The sequence below is a fragment of the Felis catus genome, chromosome A1, assembly GCF_018350175.1.
Source record: "Felis catus isolate Fca126 chromosome A1, F.catus_Fca126_mat1.0, whole genome shotgun sequence".
In the NCBI taxonomy this organism is placed as follows: Eukaryota; Metazoa; Chordata; class Mammalia; order Carnivora; family Felidae; genus Felis; species Felis catus.
The window spans coordinates 192,217,196-192,227,999 of NC_058368.1; the positions used below are offsets into that span (position 1 = coordinate 192,217,196).

The 10,804-nt window shown below is 44.8% G+C and overlaps 1 long non-coding RNA gene across 3 annotated transcripts in view; it reads right to left on the reverse strand.

The window, feature by feature from the left end:
* Window positions 1-9,690, reverse strand: part of LOC123379777 — a 46,955-nt gene extending 37,265 nt beyond the window's left edge. The window contains exon 1 of one of the 3 annotated variants that reach the window (XR_006584654.1): window positions 8,354-9,690. This is a non-coding gene — a long non-coding RNA (uncharacterized LOC123379777). Of the gene's footprint in view, window positions 1-2,611; window positions 3,032-8,353 lie in introns of those variants that run through there. The other 2 variants (XR_006584655.1, XR_006584656.1) reach the window with 2 other exon arrangements.
* Between the last annotated feature and the right edge of the window lie 1,114 nt (window positions 9,691-10,804).

A 10,804-nucleotide genomic window follows, 5' to 3' on the forward strand; every position in this document is an offset into this window, starting at 1 on the left:
TGCCCAAAGCTGTGCACGTGGGAAGCGATGTCCGAAGTCTACACTGTGGTTGAATCAGGGATAAAGTCCCAACTCGAGGAATCATTTTGCAATGCTCTGGAAACCTTCCCCATTACTAAGCCTCATGTTTCAACGTCCTTACTTTGCTGTAATGACATCACTCACTATCTCCCAGCTCAGGGCCTTTGCGGCTCCCTCTGCCTGGAATGTTCCTCCCCTAGGAATAGGCAATTCTTTCTCATTACTCGCATCTTGTTTTCCATGTCACCTCCTCAGAGAAGTCTTCCCTGACTACTCTTGCTAGGAGGCGAGACTTCACGGTCACATCCCTTGCTTCATTGGCTACACAGAACTTAGCACTCTCTGAAATTACTATCTATACTGATGATCTGATTAATCACCTGCTCCCCTACAAGAACCATGAGGACAGGAACCTTGTTTCGCTCGTTTGCCACTGTATCCCATGTGCCTAGAACAGTGCCTGCTACAAGTAGGTGCCCCAAAATATTTTCTGAGTGGTGAAACTCATTAATACTCATAAACCACCTCGTAAAACAGACGGGAAAGCGTTAATGTTCCCATTTTACAAATGAGTAAACTGAGGCCCAGAGTGGTTAAGTGTCTTGTCCAAGATGACACAGCTAGAAAGTGACAGAGCTGGGAAAAGAACCTGGGTCTCTGACATCAAGTCCAATGCTGCCTGCACTATCTAACTCTTTTTACACCGAAAGCTTGGAGAATAAGAAATTCTTATTAATCAAGAATTACTTTATATGCCATTCATTCCCTCAACAGGAAATGCTGAGCATTTCCTAAGTCCAAGGAGTATGTTAAACACTATGGGAGATAAAAGGACATAGACAAGATATCGTCCCTGCCTTCAAGAAACTTACCATCTTCTAAGGAAGTGAAAATAAGCACACAAGGGTCAGTAAAATAAAAGAGAAAGTTTTAAGTACTGTCTATGGACTAAATTGCATACCCCTACCCAAAATTCTTATGTGGAAGCCTGAACCCACAGCACCTCAGATTGTAACCTTATTTGGAGATAGGGCCTTCAGAGAGGTGATTAGGTTAAAATGAGGCCATTAGGGTGGGCCCTGTCCTATAGGACTGGTGTCCTTAGAAGAGGAACAGACACCAGGGAAGCATAGGCACAGAGACAGGGCCAGGCAAGGATACGGAAAGAGGGAGGCTATCTGCGAGCCCAAGAGAAAGGCCTCCAGAGAACTGTGGTACTTTGTTATGGCAGCAAGAATGGACTACTACAAATGCCTTAGTGGAGATAAAGAAAAAGCTCAGAGGCCAGTGAAAATGGCCAGCTAAGAAGTTCTGGTAGCTGTAGACATTCTCCGGCTCGTGGTGGCATAAAAACCAATCTCTGCCTCACAGCCATCTTCTTGCTGGGTCTCCACATCTTTGTGTGGCTTTCTGTTCTCTGTGCCTCACTTTCCTCTCCTTCCTAGGGCAGCAGTCACAGTGGATTCACAGCCCGCTCTGCTTCCACATGACCTCATCATAACTGGACAAATCACATCTACAACAAAACAAAACTATGCCCGAAAAACATCACATTCTGACCAACTGGTGGTCAGGACTTCACTGTGTCTTTCAGGAGAATACAATTCAACCCATAACAAGTGGCTGGTTCAATCTTATCCAAGAAGACTTTTTTCTAGAACTTTTTCTGGAAATAAGAAGAAAAACTAAACCTTATCCCCACAAGGTTTGATGTAAAAATTATATAAACCTGAAGCTATCAGGGCCCATCATCATTGGAGAGGGACTGGCAAAAAGCAGGCCTAAGGAAGGAGAGATGGAACAAGTCCTCATGGTGTTCTCTGAGCCCCTGGATCCAACCATACCTGATGTTGGTCTCTCCAGTGATGCAGCAAATCTATTATATACATATTATCTATTACGTTCTCTGTGTTCATTGACCCAGTCTAATTGGATAGATAGCTTAAAACCAATAACCCCAACTAAACAGAGAAACCAGAACCAGTAAGATTTGACAAGTATATGACAACACTAAGAAGAAAGGCAAAGCTGCCTCCAAACCTGAGTCATGGGGAGGAAGTAGAGATAATGATAGACAAATGAAAGTCTATAAAGAAAGCAGGTTTTGGAAGGAAAATAATAAAGTTAGTTTTGGATTCCATGAGCTTAATATTTTAGGGTGTCCCGAATGGGGCTATATTCTCTAGGACATAGGAAGCAGAAGAACAGGAGCCAGGAGAGGAACATCATTACCTGTCATAAATGTGATTTGTGCTAACACAGAGGGATATGTCAGAATTCAGGGAAGGAAATAGGTCACTCTAGGTACATCAAGCAGAAAGAGGTTTAATGCAGGGAATTAAGTACTCACGGGGGAAGAAAGGCTTTGGAAGGCTAGAAGAGGCAGAAGTCAGGGCTCTCCCAGGGACTATAGAGCTCAAAGACATGCTACCAGAGCTGCGGTCCCAGAGTCAGGAACCTGCTGCTGTCACTGCGCCCTAAAGTCCTGAAGGCTGCTGGCCAGCCATTGGAATACTGAATCCAGTCACCACGGCAACCTCTTAACACATCTCTACCACCTGTGCAAAGGCAACTAATTGGTGGAACTTACCTTGCATTTGGAATCCTCGTTGCAAGGAAGCTGTTAGCTTTCTAGCTTGTCCAGTTAGAAGGAAGAAGAAGTGGCAGCGGAGAAGGACAAGTCACGGACACACACTACGAGAAACCAGGTAAAGGAAAAACTAATTGCCTGTGTGATCACTGTACAGGCTTCAACAAGCGCCTGCAGATGCCGAGTCTCAGTTTCCCCATCTCCAAAATGAGGCGGCTGATGTATGGGATTTGTAAGGGCGTCTTCAGCCCAGCTATTTCATAGAACTGTGAGAGACACCCTGGCCCTGACCCAGAGAGAAACAATTTTCTTCCCAGGAGTATTATCTTCCCAGCCGACAGGCCAGCCCCGCACATTTGAACATAATCATTAAACACCTAGCAAGAAGTGCCGTCCCACATACAGTTTAATAATTCACATTCCAATCCAATTACTGCGAGTTTCATAAACAAGGGCTTATTAGAATACAGTTGTTTCCTCTGAACAAGCGGCGTTTTTAGAAGGGAAATTACAATGATTATCTTCAAGATACAGGCATGAATAATATAATCATTCCTCCTCTCTCCTTGTTTTTATCGTTCCCTTCCATGCCGTCTTAGATGGGAGGCTCAATGCAGCCACCTCTCCCACTCTGGACACTTCCTCCCTTGGCATGAGGTCGTCTTCATCAAAATGCATCCATCCTGGGTCCTACAGGGGCTTAGAGGTTTGCTAAGGGTTCTACTTCCCACTTATTCATCTCTGACTTACTATTGCATGTGAAGTTGGAGGGAGTTTGGTGGGGAGGCAAGCAGCAGACGGACAGTGAGGTGACTATAAGGCTCTGGGCATTTGTGACTTCTGGGTCTTGAATCCCCATCTCTAAAATAACAGGATTGGTTTAGACCAGGAATTCTTAAGCTGGGTACATGGGCAAGGTCCAAGGAATTTAAGAATAAGCCTAAATTATATACAGTAAGTCATATGCATAAGGGACATCCATGTCCCCAGTTTCTATTTAGAAAATAATGTGGTCCCAGGGATCCTGATTCCAGATCAGGACTTGTCCGTGGCAGGACAAGTGATCTAGCTAAGCCAATCAGTGCTCTCTATTTCCTGGCCAGGATAGACGAACTATGTACCTAAATCTTACAATCACATCAAATCTTACAACATTTGCTGGGAATACTGAAACAGAGACACTCTTTCCAGCTAGACGAGAACAAGAAATAATGAAGTACCAGGAACTCCCACGAGCCATCTTGGAACCCACACGGTAGCCAGTCCTAGGATGAGGCTGACACTGTAGGAGACTGAGCATAGAGACAGAAGAAAGGAGGGACACCTGGGTGGCCCAGTCAGTTAAGCGTCTGACTTTGGCTCAGGTCATGATCTCATGGTCCAGGAGTTCAAGCCCCACTCAGAGCTTGACAGCTCAGAGCCTGGATCCTGATTTGGATTTTGTGTCTCCCCCTCTGTGCCCCTCCCCAACTCATTCTCATTCTCTCTCTCTCTTTAATTTTTTTAAAAAATTAAAAAAAGAAACAGAAGAAATGAGAGTCTTAGTGAAATTCTTGAATTGCTGGATCAAGCTTCACCTGATATCCCTAAAGTTTTAGTTACATGAACCTCTACTATTTCAGCTGCTTTCTATAGGGCTTTCTGTAACATGAAATTAAAAGCAATTTCAATGACAGTACATTCGTATCTGAGATGTTCTGAGGAGAGAAGCCATAGTCTCTAGGAAATCTTCAAAAAACTTTTTAATCCTTAAACTAGGAAAATCTCAGTACAAGAAACTAGGAAAATTTAGTACTATGAATACCATTAGCGCTCTGTAATCTTACGAATCTGTGAAGTTCAAAATTGTTGGCTTAACTGCTAATATGATAATGTATAACCCTTGCCATTGTAAAAAAGCAGTTACATCTTTTTAATAAAGTTGAGCTTTTCCAATACAAAAAAAATGCATGCTTATTACAGAAAATTTGTAAACTATAGCGGAAAAATAAACAGAAAGACAACCATTGTTAATATTTTGGAAATTTCCTCTCAATGTTTTCATTTTTCTGTGTATAATCTTTGAGAGGTTTTAATATAGCTGAGTTCAAACTGTATGTGCAATTTTGTATCATGCTTTTTTCACCTGACATTATCACATAATTCCTACATCATTACAAACCCTTTGTAAATAGCCTTTTTTAAGTGGCTTCTTAACATTCTGTTGAATGGATATTCTAGAATTTATTTTACCATTCCCCAAGCGTTAGACAAAATGAGGATGTTTCCAGGTTTTGCTTTTGTTTGCTTGCTTGGTTATTTTGCTATTTTATTTCCTTTTGTAACAAATGGCTCCTTGCGGAATGGAAAGGAAGGAGGCAGCACCCCTGGCCATCACCATGTCAGATCACATAGGGAAGGCGGTAGGAGTACCATCTAGACATGGGGGAAGCCTCTGCCTTTCCATGGAGATAACTCACAGCGACTGTATCTACCCACTGTTAAGCTGCCTCTATCTTTCTGATGACTTCTATCAGGAAGGAGAATTGCTAGAAGGCCTCTTTCCACCTGGAGGGTGAGTGCCGCCATGATTGTTGGGCTTGGGAAGGAGCCCTCCATGAGAGCCAGCGCCTCTCTGTGTCCCTTCAAGTGGCAAGTTTAGCAGGGGAGGCCCCTGTCTGGGCAGCCCGGCCATTATCTGCCTGTCTATGACAGCGTGTGAAGTCTCATTCTGAGATTCAGCCGTATGAAGCCCCTTTATTCTCCAAAATCAGTTTAATTGGTATAAAGGTGATATTTTGGTCTTCTTAGGTTGTCTTATTATTTCACTGATGTAGGACTCAGGCAGGGAAGGATGCTATTTATCAGACGCCTTCCAAACCATGACTAAGACAATAATATCCTCCCCTGTTGCTGCATCACTTCTCCCCACCCCACAAGTCAGCTGTTGGGGGTTGGGATTCTGTTTAGAGCACATGGCTCAAGGCACAACTTCTTGCCACCACTGGATCTTGGCAATCAATACTATGCTCGGGCAGACACAAAGATAATAGAATTATTACTTATAATAGCCACTACCATTTATCAAGCAGTGATAATGTACCGTGCGCTGTGTTAAACGCCTTACACCGTTCATGCTAACAAACCCTACAAAGTAGATATCATCACCTCCCTTTTGTAAGAGAGGAAACTGAGGCCCAGAGAGGGGCTGTAACATCTGGATTCACACTGTCGGTAGTGGCCAGATTCACAGTTAGACTAAGGGTCCTGAAAGCCTGTGCTCCTAACCTCTCAGCTCTGGTGAAGCTCCTCTGAGGAGAGGTAGGAAGGGCAGACAGAGGGAGTGAGGACCCCCACACTCCCACACCACTCAGCTCAGGTGATGCCACCAGACTCGGAGTCCAGCCAGGGTCTTTATCTTTCAGGAGGCCACCCCAACAGCATCAACAGGGTCACAAGGGACCTGGGGTGGAGAGGGGGTGTTTTGGACTTCTGTGTTTTTAGACAAAATTCACATGACATTAAACGCACCATCTTAAAGTGTACAATTCAGTGGCAGTTAGTACGTTCGCAATAGTTCCGGAACATTTTTATCACCCTAAAAAGAAACCCTATTAAGCACTCACTTCCCATTCCCCCCTCACCTCAGCCTCTGGTGATCACTGATCTGCCTTCCATCCCCGTAGATTTACCTATTCTGAATATTTCACACAAATGAAATCACCTGTAGGAGATTTCTCATGGGTGACGGCAGCTCTCACAAGTTACTCATTTTTGTAGATAAGGGAGAAGTCCTCAAAGCACACGGTGGAAAGAATTCTTTCACTGGCCATCTTGTCTTCCTACTTTGCCATGGTGCTGCCTCTTGGCTATTCTCTCCTCGACTGTCCACCCACCCTCTCCCCCATCCTCCCCTTCACATTCCCTCTAAAAATCCTTCCCAATCAATGAGCCAGGGATTGTGCTTCCTTCTAAGCAGATAACCTGAGAAATCCAATGATTTGATCCTTTTTCCCTTGGCTCAAGAGGGTCAAGACCAAATAGCACTGATTTTTTATTGGGGTTCAGCAGTTCAAATACAACTTTTAGCCTGGGCTCCTACAGGCGTCCTCAGTCCATGAGCCCACAGTTGAACTGTCACCTCCCTCCACCTCCACCCCTACTTGCCTTCCCTCCTGGCACAGGAGCCCTGAAAACTGTGTACATCCTTATAATGTGTCACCTCTTCTTTTGAGATGAATGCTAGTTCTTTCCATAGTAGCTACAGCAGAAAGCAGTAAGACTCATTTATCAAGCCCACCTGGGAATGTTTTTCCTTCTGGTTGGAAAAAGGAAGAGAACTTCAAAGCTGCCCAAAATGATAGGCCAGAGTGCAGAATGGGAGAGGCAGAGAAGGAATGACTGATGGAGAGGAAGGACCAATGAGGTCAACAGGGGGTAGAGGGATTCTGTTATGAGAAGGGGCTCCTACACATCTCAAGACCATCCTGCAGAAACGTGAATTAAGACAGAGACCACCTGCTGTCTCTGGGAAATGTGGGCACAAGACACTCCCCTGACAATATTCCCCTCGTCCTCACCTGACTTGAAGAAAGAGGCATGCACCAAGGGCTTACAAATCCCAACAGTTTCCCGAGTCAGTTTCCATTTTCTCTGTGTCTCAGCCCAACAAGAAAATACCTATATTCACATGACAGGGAAGGGGAAGGGGGGAGACTTAACAGGACAAGTGGGGCACATGAGACAAAACAGCCCTTGCCATCTATCCTACTGTGACCCCTCCTGTCTTTTCTGAGTGTGCTCCTAGGATTCTGTGATCCTGAATATCCACTCATGACCGTGAAGATTCCTAGCTCTCATTAATCTCAGTACTTGGGCTTACCACCTAACCCACGCACACACACACACACACCCCTCCAGCATCACTAAGTCAGTAGGTAAATGTTCTATCCGTAAATAAGGAAATGAATGTTCTATAGCTACCAATCCTAATCGTGGATGCTCAAATAGGAGCCCAGAACCCTCCCCCACCCCCACTGATTCCCTCTGTGTTAGATTCCTAGGCCTGCCATAACAAATTACCACAACCTCGGTGGCTTAAAACAACATAAACTGGTCGCCTCATAGTTCTGGAGGCTAGAGATCCAAAATCAAAGTGTTGCCAGGGCCATCCTCCCTTCAAAGTCTCTAGGGAAGAATCCTTCTTTGCCTCTTCTAGCTTCTGATGGTTACCAGTAACGCCTGACATTCCTTGGTTCATGGTAGCATCACTACAATTTCTGCCTCTGTCTTCACACAGCATTATCCCTCCGTGTCTGTGGACAAATTTTCGTCTTCTTAAAAGGACAAAAGCCATTGGATTAGGGCTCACATTAGTCCAGTGTGACTGCATCTTAACTTGATTATATCTGCAAAAACCCTGTTTCCCAATAAGGTCACATTCACAGGTGGCGGGAGTTTCTTGAACAGATCTTTTGGGGTAACACGGTTCAGCCCACCACATTCTCTAATAAGGATCAAAACAGAGTCCTGTGGCATGTTAGCAATAGAAATATTGTCCTATTATCGGCTCCTGGGGCACCAAAAAGGTATTATCATCAACGCGACAAAATACCAATATTTACCGAGTACTAAGTACCAAGCATTGTGCTATTTTACGTGGATTTTATTTTAATCCTCGTATTCACCCTATGAAGGAGGAACAACTACCAGCCCCATCTCCCTAGGGAGGAAATTGAAGCTTTAAAAAATTAAGTAACTTACCCACGGAACATAATGACAGATCCAGGATTTGAACCCAACTCTCTCTGACCGCAAAGCCTACCAAATTTCTTCCGTGCTTTACTTTTGGATAAAGCTGTGTGACTTTGAACAAGTAAACACCCTTCTCTGGGCTTTAGTATCCTTACCTGGGAAAAAAAAAAAAAAAAAACAGTTCCTGAAGATGTCTAGGGGCTCTTCCTGCTGTGAGTCCACAGCTCTGTGAGTCTTTTCATCCAGGGTAACCACCCACTCTGGCCAGCTGATCTACATTTGAAATCCACTGAGTCAATATCCGTTTCCGGCCCCCTCATTGCTGAAGAGCAACCTGACACACTGCAAAGTGGGTTTTCACATGGTTCAAATAAACGGGACGTCAAATACCTTTCCCAAATCCCAACAGTGGGCTCTCAGGGCCTCATCAGACGCAGTCATCATTTCCATCCAAATTTATGCTTCAGGAAGAGCCTAACTGACCCGCAGGGAAAGACCAGCCCCCCTGGAAACACACATCTTGGCAGCCCTTGGGGAAAAACTCGAATTTCTGATTTGTCTCTTATCAGCAGTGTGCTTCTGGAACTCAGCAAGAACATCAAGTTCGCGATGTCTTTCACTTGACTTAAATGAATATTTCATATTCTAGTTCTAGAGAACAGGGTGATGGAAGGTATTCCCTATTTCCTGACTCCCTCCTCCTGGCATTTGCCCATTACTTTTCATTCCATTTTCCAACGAGGCCACATTATGTGGGGCTCTAGACACACCCTGACAGAAGCAAGCAGGGGAAGGGGGTGGGCAATAACGAAAACATTAGGGTCAGTAAGGGAACTGGTGGAAAGATAAAGAACAGCGCTCAGAGCAAGCTAAAGCCAAAGTGATCACAAAATCATAAAATGAATCACATTTATCGTACGCTCCTAGTCTCAGGCACATTTTCTCTTCTGATGCTCTCGGCAGTTATGCGGAGCAGCTGCGTTATGATCCCACTTTGCAGATGCAAAAAACCAAGGCTCAGCTGGTAAATGAGAGTCAGCACCAGGTGTGGCTGGTTCCAAAGCCTCTTTCCTCTACACCCCGGGGCCCCGAGGATCACAAAGAATAAAACAGTCACCTCCCTCTTCGTAGAGTTTACACTGCTGTTGCTGTTGCAGCTGCCAACTTCCAACAGCAAGTACTCTTTTTATTTTTTTTTCATGGAGGAGGAGACAAGATTTTATTCTAATGATGCCAAAAACAAGAAGACTGCCTCAGATCTGGAGTCTTGGACAGAATCAATGCTTGGGAAGAATGCAGGAGGAAGAGGTGAAAGTGGCCCTCATCCTTGGTCCTGCTCGCTCTCGCTCCTGCTAAAATATCAGAACCAAGGGCTCAATGGTTCCTGCAGTCTCCCAAAGCTGCAAGACCGTCCTCCTCGGAGCTGCCCCCCATCCCGCCTCCCAGCAAGCACTCAAGTCACACAGACCTAGATTCCAACCCCAGCTCTCAGAGCCTCCCTCATCTGTAAGATGAGGGTGATATTAGTACCTAGACATCTTGAGTCCCACTATTTCTCCCTCCCTTCACCCTACAGCCCTATCAAGCTCGGTCCCCTGCAACAGGCACCTCACTCATCTCCCTTCTCCCACTCTTGTTCCCTAGAGCCACCTTCTCCACCCAGCAGGCACAGTGATCTTTTTAAAATATAAATTAAATCACACAACTGTCTTGCTCAAAACCCTCCAGTGCCTTCTGATAATTCCTAGAATTAAAAAAATATATATTTGGCACGGCCTTCAAGGCCCTCCCTTGCCAACCCTCCCTACCTCTCCCCCTGCATCCCTCCATGGCACCACATGGGCCTTCTGGTTCCTGAAACGTGCCAAGGTCATTAGCATCTTTGCACTAGTTTGTCCCTCTGGCCAGCACGCTCTTCCCCAGGGCTTCACGTGCTTCCTCCCTCACTTCATTCAGGACTTTCTCAAAAGTCCTTTCTCCAGAGAAGCTTCTCTTACCTCTCCCATTTAAAAAGCAGCTTTCCAGGGAAGCCTGGGTGGCTCAGTTGGGTGAGCACCTGACTCTCGATTTCGGCTCGGGCTGTGATCTCTCAGTTCGTAACATCGAGCCCTGCGTTGGAATCTGCACAGATAGTGTGGAGCCTGCTTGGGATAGTCTCTCTGCCCCTCCCCCACTCCTGCTCGCTCGCTCTCTCTCAAAATAAATAAGTAAACATTAAAAGAAAATAAAAAGCAGCTTTCCTATCACACTTTAGAATTTTACTTGCCTTATTTTTCCCCATAACATGTATTACTACTTGAAATTCTACACGTGTTTAAATTGTTATTATCTGTCTTTTCCACTAAAATATATACTCCCTGACAGCAGGAGCCTTCCCTATTTTATTTCTCCAATACTTGTCATACAGTAGGTGCTTAATAAATATTAGTAGAATGAATGAATAAATGAGACCGTATAAGT